General features: G+C 37.0%; 1 protein-coding gene across 2 annotated transcripts in view; it reads left to right on the top strand.

Annotated features, from left to right (window-relative positions):
• Nucleotides 1-19413, top strand: part of LOC126821978 (uncharacterized) — a 73848-nt gene that overhangs the window by 25820 nt on the left and 28615 nt on the right. The window contains exon 1 of one of the 2 annotated variants that reach the window (XM_050550663.2): nucleotides 13651-14496. The exons of the other annotated variant lie outside the window; for it this stretch is intronic. The gene's annotated coding sequence lies outside the window, so the exon portion shown is untranslated. Of the gene's footprint in view, nucleotides 1-13650; nucleotides 14497-19413 lie in introns of those variants that run through there. 2 annotated transcript variants of the gene reach the window in all.

A 19413-nucleotide genomic window follows, 5' to 3' on the forward strand; every position in this document is an offset into this window, starting at 1 on the left:
GGTGACCTGTGTTCATATAAACCAACAGTTAAATACGTAACTAAATGTGATTAAACAGATAGTAGAAAATGACATCAAATGGAGCGGGCCATTTGGTTGGCTATAGTAGGGGTCTTTAGCTGTGAGAGGAGACCGGAGGATTCGGAGAAAACCCACGGGGTTGGACAAGCGATCCTAAACGACAAGCGGGGAATCGAAACCACGCCATTTGACTCAGTGACAGAACTTATCATCTAAAGCGCACGCGCTAAACCATTCGATACCCCCTCCCCGACCATGTGTCGAGTTTTCTACTGTTGTACTATTCTGGGTGGTCAGCATACATAGTTTTCAGTGTTAAAGTAGCTAAGTCTCTAACTCAATATCATCCAAAATCTTCAACATTGAAAACACGATTTATTTACCAAATTAAATCAACATTCATGTTGTGATCTTACCGGAAAAAGACGGGCTTTTGATATACAGTATTTAAGACAAAATAAACATGTTACCATTGGTACACGAATCGTGTACCTAATGCGCTTCAGTCCCAGTTGTATCAAGAGACTCGAGGGACGAGGCTAGACACATTGCACCAAATCAAACGGCGTATGTAGACTGGAATAACCAGACGCTAGAAATTTGCACTCGCTTGAGACTGCTGGCTTATTTCGCCGAACATAACTGATTTGAAATTGGTGTAAAAACGGAAACCATTGAATGTAAATCAGATATATACATTCATATTACAGTATTATATGCGTTGCGACCCACTTTTGTCAATTTCTAGGTCCCAAATGTTAGCGATTTAGCTCCTTTAAATTAGATGTTGTATATGGGTACGATGTTGTTCTAACTTTCTCACCACCATGACGAGTAAATGTGTGTTGATGTATATTTTACGAGGCATCAAACGTCCAGTATTGATAAATACGATCTGGAATAGTTGCTGACCTGTCCATGTTAAAATAAACACTACATCCCCCTTTCACCATCAGTCATCTTTTACCACCCAATGCAGAAGAAAGATGTCTCACGGACACGTGACATTCATTCCGAACCTAAAGAAAATAAATTTGAATCAAAAAAGAAAAATATTGAATGAAAACTCTAGATGTTAACTTTTCATCTTTTGTAGTGATTAAATATAGGGTTAGTAAATCATAGAAATTGTTTGGGTAGTGGATAAAATTTTCTGTTTGACTTCACAGCATCAGCAACCTACACAGACTACACCAGGGTTATACGCGAAAGCTATTGGCGTTCATAAAGCAAAAGTATCAGTTTTTCCTAATATAGGGAACATACTCTTTCTCGTATACAACAATTGCCACTACGCGCACATTGAATATATACAGAAACACCTTCCTTCAAAGTTGACGATACATAAACGTATCATTGGTTATTTCATACATCGTGGTAAGACGTTAATACAACTCTCAGTTTGGGTTTACCAGGGCTAACATTATTAGCCCTTGATTTCTTGTTTTGGATTTTGTTATAATGGATTACCTTTCGGTACTCAATTACTTCTCTTCAAAGATAACGATATCTCTTTTGATTTTCTTAATTTGTTTTGGGAATTATAATATCCGTAATTATTAACTTCGCTTCAAAGATGCTGATATCTCTGATTGGCAATGATTTGCCATTTGGGTTGAAGACTTATACTACGTGCTTCTAGATTTAATTTGCATCATTGCTTTTAATTTTCGTGACATAAGCCTTCTCATATTTATCTGAAGGTTTCGGTCTCCATGTGTAGTTGATAATGTCCCCAAATTTCACATTCTGTAACCTTGTTGTGCAAATTTATTGATCTATTCCAAAGGAATCAAACTTTTCAGCTTACATTCCGGGCCGGCGCCTTCAGGATTACATTTTGCTGCAAAGCTGACAATATCTGTGACCGGAATTCAGGATGTTATGAGGATTGAAATACACATGTATAAATAACTCCATGAAAAATACTAATGAAGTAGCCGATGTAGTTAACAAGGTGCTTTCAAGTTGTCCGAGAACAAGTAAACAAATCATCCCACCTCTCACCTTGTCTGTTAAAAGAAGAGATTTATAATAACACAGAGTACGGTAAACTGTGATCGTAGAAAAAGATAAGTTATAGATTATAACCGGATAGGTAAAAATACTGAAACCAATATCCGCCAGTGGTTAATCACATCCAAAACATACACCTGTATCGTTGCCAATTTTGAAGTGTGGACAATTTCAGTAATAAAAGAACCGCTCTCTATGATGATCCCATTAATTATTCCCATTTACCTTTTAGCTATGTACACACCCACGTTTGTTTAGATGATCCTTTCATTCAGATGTTCGAACGGAAACTTTGATTTAAGTACAAAATGTTGTTATAGATATTACACTATCTCTTTTCTGACCTCACTATTCACGGGTCTTGAAATAAAGACAATTATATTTTACTTAAGTTAATAACTTAAACAGATTTTAATAAGTATTTCAGTCAAATAAAAGTGGTGGTATCAAATATTCATCAATGAAAAAAAAAATATTTCTCTTCTATTTTCTCCTTTTTATAAAATAAGGGGTCTGGAAAATGTACTTTAGATACTACTTTAGATAGGACTGTAAGTTCGGTGTTAATGGATAGAAATGAATTATCCTCCAGGCGTTCAATAAATATCAAAATGGAGGTCTGAAATAATAAAATGTAATGCGAACTTTAGATGGACATAACTGAGTAATATTATTTAACAATTCGACCAATATTGCTTTGTGTGGAATATTGTGACGAACATAAAAATTTCTGCACAAAATGAACAAAGCTACGCGGGGCTACTATCCGAAGCTGTATTAACATATGGGTGTGAAGTGGTTGTGCGTCTGAAGAAGTACATAAATCAAAACACCACTGTATACAAACACTTAAAATAGATTTCTTTATGGATACACATAGACTTGTTTATATCTTAAACTATAGAGAAATAGTCAAATTATCGAGATGTTTAAAACAGCCTTGCCCTAATCTTGAAGTGCAATGGTCTGCTATTGCCGCGTCAGGGTAAGTGGCACTCAATGGACCATGGAAAACTTGATGAAGTTATAATACCGTTGACACCGTATCCTGTGGATTCTAGCTTTAATGGAGTTTATGGCTTTATTAATCAGCTCACATCAAAATTGTGAGACAAAGCTACGTTAAACTAATCAGTTTTCTGTACAAGTTTGAACATTAATAAAAAAAACCTCAACATGTATCTGAATAAAATTATCTACACATAAATGAACCAGAACCAATAAAATATAACAATAATACAATTATTTAGTTTAAGCTTGGATAATTTCCTTTGATATGTACGGAACTAATAAAAGAGTTGATTACATCCAAAGAAAAAAGAGGAATCGAGCAGCACAAAACACGATAGGTTAAATACAGCTCAATGTAATTAGCTTAACATAAAGGAGAAATCCCAGATTTTTATTATTTCAGTGAATAAACCGGTTACTAATGCTTGGAAAGATCAGGGAGAGAGAGAGAAAGAGAGAGCGAGAGAGAGAGGGGTGGTGTGTGTGTGTTAACGTCCACTTGACAGAAACTAGGTCATTTCGGGAGAAACATAATGTTTCAATATTATTTCAATAATTCGCTTACGCCTAGTATCTTTAGCAGTGGGACGTAACCAGAGGACCCGGAGAAAACCCACGCGGTTGGACAGGTAACCCTATTCCTTATCACGTACAAGTGAGGAAACTATAACAACGTCACTTGACTCAATGACGGGCCGTATGATCTAACGCGCACGCGTTAAACCATTTGACCACCCACATCCCCGGGTAACTAACAGAGCTTTATACAATTCGGTTTATAACCTCAGCGGAGTACACATTGATAATTTTTGTTTTTCAGGGGGAAATACCCTCTTGCAGGTTATTGCTATGATTTAATTACGTCTTCGCAAATTTTCAAAATCGAATATCCCCATTGGAGGCTGACGGTTTAAAGGCTGACGATAGCTGAAGCTTTTGGACGAGCTAAATGTGCATTTTCTGCACATTGTGGCATTTGATTTGCATACCTACGTCTAGCTACCTATCTTCATATTTCTATGCACAGGTCGTGCCACGCGAGCAAGAAACGGTCCCGTAAAATCATACTCGTCTGAAACGAAACTTAATCCAGTAATCTTTATGGTAATTTGGGTAAGTAAAAGATACATCAATAATAATATTATTATTTGTTTCATCTTTGCATCACGTGACTAATAAGCCCTAATAAATCAACGTTCTGGTTGGTTTACAGTGCAAATTATTTACCGTTACTAATAGAATGGCCATAATGTCCATCTTCCTTCAATTCATTGAAATAAATGAAAGGTACACAGTATCCATGATAAACCTGAGAATATCCAATTTCAATATTTCTCTCTGTAGCGGTAATATTTTAATACATGTACCTCGGATGTATTAATTAACCATTTGTAGAATAACTTTGTGATTTGATATTTTATTTAAATTTATGTCAGAAGTTGCACGAAAGGTTATGTTTTACCTCCAGTTTCAAATCAGCGAAAAAGTCTTCGAAAGCTTGTTTGCGTCGCAATATCAGCAACTGTTGAAAGCAGATAACGCAGAGATAGTATAACGACCCCATATGGTCCTGTATTTTTAGGAACTATTTCACTGATATCGTGGCTTTCTTTCAAATTGAACCAATCAAGTGCTTTTATCTATATCTCTACGCGTAATGGCCGTGTGTAATACACGGTTAAACTTTTCGCATTCCTGTCATTCCCTTCGATATGTTGTTCGGCAGGACTTGTTAGAATTGTCACCATCTTACAATACAATGATTTATAGAAAATCTAGTGTTGATGATGTGAATAATTTATAAGTTAACCGTTTCATTTTAACTCGAAAAAGATCTAAGCCTTTAAATGGCTGAATGTTATAAAGGCCGGACAAGTGCATTAAGAGCACAAAAAATACCTAAAGCTTTTAACAGATATAATTTATCACACGTTACTTGTGTAGAGGTGCTAAACATTAAACGAATACATCAAATTACGCGCTTGTTTGACAGCTATTTACGTAACTAATAATGGTGCAAAGGTGGTCTAAACAGAACAAAATGTTATAATGACATTACAATTACACTGTTGTGCCTTCGTATTCCAAGTTCGGGGTTCAATTGAGATTGTCACAAACTGTTTCAATGGCATTTAGTAATTGAACTGGACTATACAGGGCCCTTATTCACGAAAACTTAAACTAAGTTACAACCGAAATTTTAAGAAATACTGCAACTTCATTGGATATATGCAAATTGATTTTACTGGTCAACCAATCGAATTACAGTATTTCTTAAAATTTCGATTGTATCTTAGTTTAAGCTTTCGTGAATAAGGGCCCAGGTCACAATTCTATAGAATACAATCACTGCTTATTACTGAGCTTGATAAAGACTAGGGAGGCCTAGTCAAAACGTCGCCCAGTCATAAGCAGTAATTTTATTCCATAGAATTGTGAGCTGTATATACGTTTCATCTAATCAAAACAGTGATATTTTTTTATTTGGAGTATTTCAGCAAGGGGTGATTGCCTGTCAGTTTAAAAACCGTCAGTTAACTTTTTTCCATTTTAGTTTTGGTGTGGGTGTGATTATAGAGTTTTAGTAAACAACTCCGTCCAAATTACAAAACACTTAAATGTGGCATATTATCTGTTTAACGATTGTGGGAACAGATAGATAATGATAATAGCGACAGTTATTAGTTTTTAGAAAAAATCTAGGTGCCCCCGTTCAATCACCATACTTAATTATAGTTTGCATCAGTGACGTCATCAATACTACAAGCTAGTTCTTGTCCAATAATCTGGACATTCTTTAGTAATTTAGTGTGACGGGGCTTCTAGAAATTCTTTGATTCAGATAGCCACCATTGTTATATTCTGTCTATCGTAAGAATATAGAAACGGGTGGACCATCTCCTGTAATAATGTCATTCATTGTCCTATTTTCTGATTCCACGGCATGGGTGATTACAAAAATAATACAGACTGTTGCCAGAGGTGTCTCTAATATTAGGTATTGTCGCAATTGCGTGCATTTATTAAAAAGGATTAACAAGATGTCCCTGGGTGCGATTGTAACTAAACCCCCAGGTTAAACATCAGTTCTTGTCGGATTAACTGACATGTTTCATCCTAGGATATATTCCAATATTCTTATACGCCCGCTCAGCATGATGGAGTTAAATATGAGTAAGCCATAGACTTATGATGAAAAACATTCTCAAAAGTTTCTCCCCACCTCTCTTTTGTTTTGTTTTGAGTCTGAGCTCTCTTACTTTCAAAATGGTTCCTACGGTCCAGAGAGGTATAACGGTTAATTCTATATAGCTTAGAATTGCGAAAGAGTGTCGTATAATATTGAATGCGTCTATAGACGGTCAGTTCATGTACACGTACTTCTTGAAACATGATGCACACGATTTGTGGTATATTTTCTTTGATATTGGTGTATAGAATGTTTTAGATGTTATACCATGTTTTTAATTACAGTGTTTTAACCCAACGTCGTGTTATTTTATACATGTTTGCTGTAATATAATCATGGTCATTTAGTGTCGTCTCCTCTATTATAATAAATCTTATCTAGAGAAAATTACACCGTTCTCTTCATTATTACAAAGATTAACAAATATTGACTTTTCTCACTGCTGCTTATCGCAGATTTTAAAGATCTGCTGTATACTGATTTTAGGCTGTCCACTGGACACAAACTAGAGCATTTCTGGACTAACATGGTTCAGTTTAATTTCATTAATACGCCTGTGCGTAGGGGTCTTTAGCTGGAGGAAACAGGAGGACCCGGGAAAAAACCTACGAGGATGGCCAGGCGACCCCACTCCTTGTCACGTTCTATCGGGGAAACGAAACCACGCCAAATGACAGACCTTATGATCTATCGCACACACTTGCGCGTATGATATTTTATCATCTAAGTGAAGTGAAATGGGGTTTAACGACCTACTGTTCTGCTCCTAACTAGGCTAATGAAGACGGACACACGCCATACAGTGTGCTTTGAGGGAAATTTTGCCCGGGCAGCGGCACTACGGACTACTCTTATATCGAGTTCCAACTGTCAAGGGATCTTTAACGTGCACGCCAATGTGTACACGGGACCTCGGTTTTTCGTATCCATCCGAACGACTAGACAGCTGTCCTTACCAGGCCCTCCGTCCTGCATCACTGACAAGGGGGAACCACGCCGGAAAATCTGGATGAACTTTCTCGGCCAATGCAGGGATTGAATTTATCATCTAAAGCGCACGCGTTAATCCATTCGGCCACACTCTTCCCCTTTGCATTTTTTGACCAGTAACTGGTCCTCAAACGCTACACATCTTGTTGAAGTTTTTCGGATCTCCACCAATTCAACTAGGCATTCTTGTTCTCTGGAGACTATTGGCGGAGATGACGCCATGCTCGATTCCTTGTCCATATCGAAATGTCGTATCGTACTAGATAAATGGGATTATTCATGATTCATCTTTACTGATGTTAGTTATTTTCAAGTCCAGTATTCTGTATTACTGTAAAGCAAGTAAGATTTTATGGCATGAAATTATTGCGATTACCTATAAAGCAAATAAAAATAGTATCAATTATTGCCATTGGTCGTGAACTTATTTATATTAACTAAATTTGGTAGTATCCGCGATTAACCGTAAGTTAGAATTATCTTTAACAAATAGTTTGATTGGTGATTGATAGTCTTTTTCAGACTTATGAGATCTATTTTAGTTTTAGGGGAGGAGTCGAGTGTTCTAACGCCTGTGTTGTAGAAGAAGGCAATTAAGGATTGTAATCTGTACAAGTCATGAGTTTGATTCCCTTGAGAAAATGCAAACCTTATGCAGGAAGTTAAGTCAAGAATGGGACCTCCACCACAGTGGGTACTTGAGAAGAATAATATGTTTAACCCGTAAGACAACAAAACGATACCTATACAGTTTTGGATAGTAAAATCACATATCTCAGGGTTTCTTTGAAATGATGGAATCTACGAAAACCTAAACAGTGGTCTTCTTATTCCAGTCAAAATAACAAGATTTGTGTTTTTCTTTGAGAAGAATAAATAATAAAAATATAGTAGGTTTGTGATTTATATGTGAGAACAAAGTTGAAAGTGAACAGTCGACAAGTAGGAAGTGCTACAACCTGTTTATAAAGGTGCGAGATACGATCAACCCAGAGTTTAAAATATCGGTAACACGATACTTCCAGCACCGTGGCTAAACAAATAAAGTTTCTTATTAGCCAGGGAAAATACCCCTATACACTTAGTAGACCTGTATACTGGAACGACAGGAAGATAAAAGGAAATATATATATGGTAGAATCGTATGCATCGACTTAAAAAGATAAAATAATGTTGCTGTGTCCGTAACTGAAATGTATACATTCACAATAGCCTACAGGACCACCGAGAGACTTTTGGCGATCTACGATAAAATGCACTTAAAACGCTATGTTAAAGGAGCTAAGCGTATTAGTTTTAGGCAAATTTATAAAAACGATTCTATTATTTAGAAATGTACCTAAATACTTTATATCGTGGCTCAGAGAGTAAGACGCTGGGTCATTAACCAAGGGTTGATTCCAGTATTGGCCGGGAAGGTTCCCAGGGGTTTTCCAGCGTGATTTCCCCTTATTTGAACAGGACTTGGTCTGGCAATGAAAAGCGCATAGTCGTTTGTGTGGGAAGAAAACCCGAGGTCCCCTGTGCACATATGTGAGCACGTAAAATAACCTTGACAGCCTGAATTCAATTGCTGCCGGGACAAAAGTTCCCTGATAGTACACTGTATGACGTATTCCCGCCCTCGTTATCCAGATTGGTAGGGACAAGTAGAACGTCAAACCCCATTTCACCCATTCAATACTTTATCAGTGGCCAGTTTAAAGGCACCAACACTTGAATGCTTATGTAAAAATTTCCAATATCATTTTATATACTTCGATATCTTATCACTGTACAGTTTTAAGCGGCATACGTCAGATAATTTTGTCAGATCTCAGACTGGAATGTCTTAGTCTCAAGTTGCTTCTTTCAGGTTCTAGATCTGATGATCGCCCACTTCAATAGTTACTTATGGCCACTGGTGTGTCTGAGTCTCCAGACGTCTTTACAATCTTTTCACGTAGTATTAAAGACGTACCGTATACATATTCCTTTCTTGTCAAAATGTCTCATTGTCCACCTTCGAGGAAAATATCTGTCTAAATCCGCCTTTTGATTTCGCACAATTGGAGTGCATGATTACAATTTGATATTTATAAGCAATGACTCATTAAAGGGAGTCGTCCCAAATATATTTTAGTCCTTGAAACGTATTTATTCTATATATTTCTTTCTGAAGCATCGTGTTGCTTTTCAGGGAAAATATCAAAAGCGTTTAGAACTTGGTCAAGACCAACCCATTGGTTGCGGTCATGAACGGTTGATTGTGGTCACACACCAACTGCTCAGAAGACAGGGACGACAGGAGAGAAAATTCTCTCCCCCCCATACGAAGGGGACTACCGGGGTCCTCCCAAGCGACGGATCATGAAGTCACCGGGCCCTGAGGCAATCTAGCTGCCGGACCCCAGGGACAAGATGAGACCCTAAGGGGGGTGGGGGGGTCTCTCCTCTTGGGGTTTAAAGGGTCCGGGGGTCTTTCCCCCGAGAAATGTTTTGAAATTTCGACCTGAAATGGTGGTCTGTGGAGTATATCCTGGGTGTGAAGTCATATACTTAGTTCTAAGCAGAAAAAACTATCGTAGAGACGGGACCAGTGGGAAGGGGGTCCCACTGCCAGTCTGGGCCCGATGATATCGGTTCGCGATTCTTGTCAAGCGAGCTGGTTGAGTGAGAAACGGAGCCCGGCGGAAATATTGGACAATAAACAAGACCGCTGCCTGTTTCGGGGGGGGGGGGCAGTGCTACGGGGCTGGTGACGACTAGACCCTATATGGGGCTAGTACAAAAATACATACAGTTCTCATTTGTGCTGGGGGACCAGAGTCCTCGCTGCTACTCATATTTGTGTCTAGGTGGAACAAGTCTGTATAATCCAAATATTACGAATAGGACTTGAAAGTTCTTGAGTTACGTAAAGCCCTTTCTGGCCTTAATCTCCGAACGTCTACACACCCTATATATGAGACTTTCGAACTGCGTAAATTGGCTGTGTCATTCATTAACGTTTCCGTTTCATTTGCATAGAAGGTCTGGTTTAAAAACAGAATAGATGAAACTTTCCGCTAGGATATTGATTTCAAGACAAAAGAAGAAATATCCCAGTACCACCTTACATTAAAGGCCCAGTGCGACATTTAAGCGCTATAGCATCCCTTGCAAACTGAAATGCTGTGAAGATCGAATTTATAATATTTACAAAGATATGACGAGTTGAAAATTCCATCGATCTATGCTGCTCCCAATGTAACAAGACGACCGACATCTTAATTTACCATAAACCAGATTTTGTTTTCAAAATTAAATGTTAAATAATCAATCTGAGTACATGTTATCGTGGATTAAGCCGTGCAAAAATTAGGCATTTTTCAAAAAATGCAAACCACGCATTGTTAATTTAAGCTATTACCCCCCCCCCCAAAAAAAAAACAAAACACCACTTCTTAAACTCTCACCATACTGATCAAATTTCTGACGTATCAATACACACAGCTGAAGATGCATTACATTTCCATATTTTAGATAAAATACTAACGAGGTTGTTTTTATATGTAGTTTAATACAGAGAAATAATGGGTTTATTTTTTAGATTTAGTCTAAAATAGAACTATCGGGTTGTTTTTAGATATAGTTTAAAGGGGCGTTGGGTAAGATTAAATAGAGCTGACAGTTCTCGTTGTAATAGTTACAAAATAGATAATGAATAGGGAATATGCTGAAATTTTCAGTCAAATTGCTTCATTCTGAACCTAGATTTTAGCGATTCAATTTTAGGCTAGCCTCGATCGTCATTACTACCGTTGTTACGATAATAAACGAAGTCAGGATTATCCATTTTTACGGTTAATCACATGGCAGATCGGATTCAAATCTAATGAAAATTGGACTCGAGAGTTGATTATGGTCTTTTCATGTTAATAAATGTCTAATTAATAATTTATATAACATTTCAGGCTTAATGAAAGACCTGCAATAGGCAGATTTAGCTCTTTCATAATGTATATGTTTAACATAGAAAAATAACGGGGTTGTTTTTAGATATAGTCTAATATAAAACAATAATGGATTTGGTTTTATATACAGCCACCCAAGGGAATTTTCACAACTGACCGCTTAACGGGAGTGGCCTCTTAATAAAATCTCGTTGCTTTTTGTGCCGACATAAATTAAATATTACGCTTGGATGCATTGGAAGCGGTAAATTTGGCCGTCGCTGAATCTTGCGCCGAACGAAAATTCTTTACTCAAATCTCGAACATAACTTAACGGGAGTGGCCTCTTAATAAAATCTCGTTGCTTTTTGTGCCGACATAAATTAAATATTACGCTTGGATGCATTGGAAGCGGTAAATTTGGCCGTCGCTGAATCTTGCGCCGGACGAAAATTCTTTACTCAAATCTCGGACATAACTTCTGTAAACTTGTCATTTTGTACCAACCTTCGATACTACTGTCTACCATTGTGATGCATTCGATAATATTTATCCATTTTTGTGAAGAAAATCGATGAATTCATTTTATTTTATCAAAAAAGCACATGAACAAAAAACATCGCTAATTTTATCTCCTATTTACAGGGGGTGTAACTCTGTATGTAATATTATAGGAGGCGCTAAGAGAGATACTAGATGATCGTGACAAAACTCGGTACTTTTATTTTATTCAATCAGTATCAAATAATGTGTCGTTACGCGTGAAAACAATGATCAGGTTAGTCGTTTAATAAAACAAAAGATTAATTAACAGATAATCCCGGGTTGATTGTTATGTTTACATTTCTTTTTACCTGATCAGTGGGGGTCCAGTTAATTAACTACTACTCACGGGATTAGCGGGGGTGTTACAAAGAACGACAAGATGGTATCATTCAACAATGGCCGTTGAATGGGCGATGTTTTGTTGAATTTATTAGTAAAATAGTGACCGCTGGCCGCGTTAGAGGAGTGACCGTTGAATAAAGAGATGAAACAACAGAATTTCTACGGGGGGAATTTATCGTGACCGCTTACAAGGAGATGTCGCTGAATAGGAGTGGCTGCTCATACAGATTCTACTGTACAAGTATTATAGTTTAATATAAAACAATAACGGGTTTGGTTTTATGTATAGTTTAATATAAAACAATTATCAGACAATAACGGGGTTGGTTTTATGTATGGTTTAATATAAAAACAATAACAGGGTTGGCTTTATGTATAGTTTAATATAAAACAATTATAAGACAATAACGGGGTTGGTTTTATGTATAGTGTAATATAAAACAATAACGGGATTGGTTTTATGTACATGTATAGTTTAATATAAAACAATAACGGGGTTGGTTTTATGTATAGTTTTAAGGAATATAATACAACTCTTTCCCACCTACAGCACAATAATAAACATGCACATTCAGCTTGTGTTGTGTTTCTAATGTTTACTGTAGATCCGTAGTGACTGGCTCTACTGCAATTGGCGAGACATTTAGTACCCATTGCCATACCAGACATTCGCCGAGTCTACTATGCATGAAGAAACTTTATAGTACATATTCATATAAGACGTGCACACGAAAAGGTAAATTCTCTACCTGATGAAAAACATAGCCAGAATGAATCAATTCATAAACCCACTTGTTCCGGTTACAAAAGATATAATTTTACACATGTCTTGACCTAAAGTCCTAAAGAATTCACGAACAAGGGATTTCTTAAGGACGTGTTAATTTATCATTTTGCAGTATATAAGACGTTTACCTACCAGTTTTACCTATATTGTCATACCAGACATACTATATAGACTATATTAGATGATTCACACCCTCATAATGACATACTTATTACTTACTATAGTATATAAGACCAACAATAACATGCATTAAGTTGATATATACAAACGATATATGCTAGAACAGATTACAATAGGAATAACTTCTGTTCGTTGTAAATTATTTCTCCAGGCTACATACAGAATTATATAATGTGTTGTATTGTATGTTATAAGTGAAATCCGGCAAACATTGCCACAACTAGTCTGTGCCACCCGGGCGGTGTTTGGGTTAACCCCACCCCACGTAAAACACAACGAACACAAAACACACTAAGCATATTTTTGACAGTAAATAGTAGTGCCCCCGCCCCCCATCCAACTTCCTAAAAATATGACATCTATCGCACACCCATCTATGCTGTTTAGAGAAAGGGCGAGTTTCAACAAGATTTCAAATCAAGAGTCAAATTATATACCTGCTTCGGTTATGAATTTTGTCTGAATTTAATCAGTGTATAGCCATTCAACTTTATTATGGATCACACAACATGCTGTAATTCTGGGTTATCGTTTCCAGCTAATTAATTCAATGTAAACAACCGATTGTTACGATTTATGCATCATAAATATTCACATTCACATCTATATCGAAAATCATCGATCACGTGACATAGGCCTATGACCAGGATTACCCCTGGAGGGTATCACCAGTCCTACTAAAAGATACTCGGGTATAAAGTGCCACTGTGTCAATTAAAGTGCCGCTTTACAACTCTGTGTGATTTCTGGCTTACTACAACTACTACACGATATATGTTCAATACAGTGCCTGTGGGAAACAGACGGCGAGTCAGTCTACTGATGTCAGAAGTGGGATTATAAACTCTAGTTCTATGTTGGCTATTGGATTTGAGTGGAGTATCGGCTCGAATACAGGACGTTATGACGGATCACCGTTAGTAACGATCAAAGCTCTCGCTAGTCAGCTGGATCGGTCTCAGGAACCACAGATCGGGGGAAACTCAACGTCTTAAAGCCGAGCTCTTTAAAAGTTGATTTGTAAATTCGATACTGATTTTGGAGTGATCTAATGGTTGTTAAAATCCTTTTTAAGACACGAGACTTGATATCAGTTTTCACCAGCGAACATAAAGTGGAAAAAAAGTTGAGCTAAAACTCTTTAAAACTTTTTATGTTATGAAAATTTGAATATCTAGCTCTTATTTCGAGGGATTTTTTTTATGTGAAGTGAAATTAATACCAGCTATATTATGGCTAAGAAGATTTGATATTGAACCAGTGCCGAAGAATTGCGGAAATTAAAACTTTTTATTGCGGGCTTTCTTTTTTGTGTTTAGTGCTTGTCAAATTTGGAATCGTCGCATCCATTTAAAAGAAAAGTGCACACGGATCTTGTTCACTTTTAAGGAATCTTTTGTTCCGTTAAAGACGTCATGACGTAAAAGAAATCTTAATGAAAACTTTGGATTAAAACCGACGTGTTTTATGTTTTGTAGTCTTAAAATGGAACAGTAAGGGTGAGTACGTACACATACACACAAGTGTAGATATTTTAAACGTATTGTATGTATAATGATAATTTGCTTCTACTTGCACAGAGAAACGTTATGACATAAAATTGGGTTTAACGTCCTACTTTTCTGCACTAATTGGGCAAATGAAGCGAGCTTATGTCATGCAGTGTGAATTATGTGGGAAATTTTGCCAGAGTAGCGTCGCAACGGCCTACTCGCATTTCGAATTGTCAAGGTTTCTGTTACGTGCACCGCAATATGTACGCTGGACCTCTGTTTTTCGTACCATCCGAACAGCTAGGGGTTGCATCTCTATCCATGCGCACACAACCAATAACATGACTATATGCTTTTCTCTAAATCAAGTATTCCATCCCAAAGTTTTAAAACATCCATGTTGATTTTTTGTACAAAGAACCAACTATTTCATCAGAACCGATTCCACGTCTGGGGACTCCGTAAGAAAAAGTTCCTAGTCTGTAGAATCGGACAAAAACACTCCTCGGAATTGCATATTCATTAGCTAGTTGCCATTCAACAGTAAACCTGACAAAATTGCTTTCACAAAAACAGAATCACAGAAACATTGGAATTTAAAAAAAGCATGAGTTGAAAGTTTCCTAATATGGAGTTGTTTAGACTACAATTTTTTTGTGTTCAAAGTAATTCACAAACAGATTAAAAACGTCTGGCTAAAGCATAAAATATAATGATTATTATTTTTTTATTACGAAAATACCTGCAACGCAATAAACGAATATTCGAAGATGTCTGCGGAACACCTATAGCGGGCGTGAAATGAACAATGTCTAGCCAAATTATGCCATTTTCAGACTGGCATTATAATTCTGAACGGACGATAGGGAACACAGTGGACCCAAAAGACAGATTGTCTTTGACAGCTATTCAAGAAAACACACATTTATGTAGTAACGAAATAAACACGTATATTGCGTTAGCGTGTGTCTTTAACTTTCATTTAAATCTGTAATTGTAAAATTATTTTTTGAGTGACATCTTTCAAATATTAGGTTTTTTGCCATCCGGTGCCAGAGATCTTAGCCCTGATGAAGGGGCTGAGGGCGAATTAATAATGACATCTACTACTGGACCACCAAAATGTCGGTTCGATCATGCATAATAAATGAGCGAACAAATTAAACGTTTGTAAAAGCAAGAAACTCATAACCGTAAATTCTTTTCATCTAATCTTTAAAAGCATCAGCGGTGAACTTATAAATTTTATTATACCATATCAATATTTAAAATCTCCAACGACTTTATTTTATCCATTGCAATTATCCCACTAAGTGGAAAATTGAGTAGTTTTCCATCAGCCACACAAAGAAAATTTATTAGGGTTACTTTTTACTCTTTTGTAATTAAGAATTGTTCACATAATCATATTATTTCAGTAAAATGGTTGTGTTATTAAGTTAACTAAGACAGAAAACAGACTTAGAACTGGATAGTTTCGTATTATTATGAATGGACGTTTTGATCACGTGTTAATAAATAACCCAGCTGGTCGTAATTTCTCATTACGTTTTCGGCTATAACTGGGTTAATTATAATAATTAATTAATCATGAAGGTCGTTGAATTAATAAACTCTGATTATGGATGCTATGAGTCGCATTAATAAATATGCAGTATTATTGATGGTGTTTATTTGTTATGCAAATGGTTGTTTAATTAACTCAATGTTTATATGCCAATATGCGTATGAGATATGCATTCTCATAGATCCTACTTCAGATTTATTATTACAGGCCTTAAAGGCAAGTATCGGGCTAAAATAATTATTACACGGACTTCAACAAACGAGTTAAAGTATGTGCTGACCGTGGAGGCCCTAGAGTTTTAAGCCGCCTCCACCCCCCCCCCCCCCCCCCCCGCCAATAAACCATGACGTAATTGATACCAAACATACTTTAAATGTTAAAAAAATTGTGCCAAACACAGAAAAAACACATATTTTCCAGTGCAGTGAAACAAAGGTGCCGCGCCCAAAAGGGTCCCCTCCCCCGCCCCGCTAAGGGTGCAATGTTGTCGTGAACCCCTCGTCAACATTTAAGAAACAATGTCACTTACACCAAGATATTAAATAGTATTAATGCAAGAAATTAGTCGAATATCCCCACGCATCGTCCCGCTTAGGGTACCTTTCCTTCGATACAACAGTGAAGCTCCTATATGTGTTGGAGCCACAGTGAGTTAAGACGCTGGCTCGCTAACATGGAGGTCCGTGTTCGATCCTTGCGTTGGCCGAGAAAGTTCATCTGGATTTTCCGGTGTGGTTCCCCCATTACAGTGGTGTAGGACGGAGGGCCTGGAAAGGGACAACGTATAGTCGTTCGGGTGGGACGACAAACCAAGGTTCCGCGTACACATTGGCGAATACGTTAAAGAACCATTGACAGTTGCAATTCGAATTAACTGCATGGCATATGCCCGTCTTCATTATCCCAGCCAGTGCAGAAAAGTAGGACGTTAAACACCAGTTCATTCATTTCCAATAATAATGTGTGGTCTTTTTCTAACAGAACGGATAGGTGTATCGACTTGAGATCAGTATCACACATTTATCTGTAACTTTTTAGGCAATGAGAATCGCAAAGTACTTTTTATACCGAGTTGGCAGTTATTCCAAATAAATGTATCTAAATCAAACTGTTCTTGACATATTTTGTTATTTGATATAAGATCTTTTGGGTTGACTGAATAGCACGACATGTTCTCTGGAATCGAGTTCCACAATTTGAACTGTTATTCCCTAAAAGAAAATGTCGATATGAAAAGCCATTTGTTATAAGTCAAGGTTAACTGTGTTTTATAGGTCAGGATCCCGTGTAGGCCTAAACTGAAGAGATAACCGTGATATTTTAACGTTAGTCATGACGTGACCGCGGTGTTTAGGACAACCGGGTTCGAAAAAATGCTTCACGTCTGGTTCTCACTTGCCAGCTTGCTGAACTGGAATTGGATGTATGCCTAGTTGTTCGGATGGCACGAAGAATCGATGTGAGGTCCCGTGTACATATTGTCAGCGCACATAAAAGATCCATTGGCAGTGGGGTTGCGAATACAAGTATAGGCTGTCTCGTAAATAGCACACCACGTGTTTATTCCGGTCGTCTTGGTGCAGTTATGTACGGCGTGAAACCTTATTTCATTTCTTGACTGATATGGGAGTCCCCCTTTAATGAACATACGAAGGGTACATTCGATTGAACTTATTTTAATTATTATGTCACAATGCATGTAGTTAGTCACGGTGTAATTATTAGGTTAATGGTCGGATTAATGGGGATGTTCTCGACTTGTTGATTGTGATCATTAGTTAGAAACGGATAGGGTGACTCTCTTAACGCTCCTTTGGTTGGTGGTTATCGTTAAACACAGTGCTATATTACATGGATCTCAATGAGGTTATTTAACATACATGATAATAAGAAGAGATATTTGAGACCACTAAAGGAGATAGACTATAATGAACACAGCTTTAGTAACTAATTGAGTAACACCCATTGAGATAATAATGATCTATGTCCTTGACCTACAATATGCTACATATGGTATGGAATGAAATACATTTAAAAATGTCCCCAAAATACAAGAAGAAAAAAATCCTCTATCGATATTGGCTATATATTAGGGGCTGGGGTGGTGGAATATCGACTATAACCAAGATAAGGAATAGGGTCGTCTGCTCAACCTCGCGAGTTTTCTCTTTGTCTTGCAATTTCCCCTCACTGCTAAAGACCCATATGCACGAGAGGGTTACTTAAATAAAATTGTACCACATGTCAGTCCCGAAATAGCCTAGTATGTGTCGATTAGACCGTAAGCTAAGTTGAAGTCTTCGATATCCAGTGGATGCAGAAAAATATGATTTTAAACCCCGTTTCATTTCTTTGAAGGGAGACATTGTAAAATATAGCATAAAAAAATCCACCAGGTTCAGAGGTACGAAAAAACCTGAGATCGAAATCACGACAATTGAATCGAGGACAGAAGGGCTCACTCTGGCTTTCAATTTTTTTTCCGTCAAAATGGATGATAATTTTTATCTACAAAAATGTTCATATTTTTTCCGCCAACTATAATATTTTATCTACCAAAAATGTGTTATAAAAAAGACAACATGTAACAATTTTATTTCTCAGGTGGGCCAATTATAAAACAATTACCGATATAACTACAATATGCAACAACTTAAAAAATCCGTCTTTACAAAATACATAAGCCCAGTTTTGAGATGATTTACTAAGATCACATTTTATTTTTGGTTACTTTAGTCTATTTCAGTGGTTCTCAACCTTTTTTGCCACCGGCACACCTTGGAATACACACCTAGCTAAATATATATGAAAAATATCTGATTTTGCAAAATGAAAACATTGTAAGTCGGACGGCATACAACCGTAGACAGAGACTAGACATAGACATATAGAATGACTCAAACTAAATGAAGAAAAACAACTTATCAGTAGACATCAGTGAATACTCAATTGGGGTCACGTGTTTTTTTCAAATTTTTCAAAATTTCCCGGCACACTTAGGAAGATCTCGCGGCACACTTAGGAAGATCTCGCGGCACACTGGCTGAGAATCACTGGTCTATTTGCACACAGTATTGCACAATATATTTTCAGTATTTACACGTCAATTCTCATCCAAGGATAGCCAATTTTCTATAACTGTAGGTTTTGCGTGTACAATAGGCCTATTGTTATTTTCAGGTACGGTAAAGGCATCAGAATCTGAATCCCCTTCTGAATAATATAAATTTCAATCGTATTTGTAAAAGATTCTTAATTATAAGAGAATTGATTAATTTATAGTTTTCCGCCACGTGATTGGCACTCAATGTAATGGTTAATCTATAGGATATATACGATCAGTTCTCAAGAAGAAT

Source organism: Patella vulgata, chromosome 5 (genome assembly GCF_932274485.2).
Source record: "Patella vulgata chromosome 5, xgPatVulg1.2, whole genome shotgun sequence".
Taxonomy (NCBI): Eukaryota; Metazoa; Mollusca; class Gastropoda; family Patellidae; genus Patella; species Patella vulgata.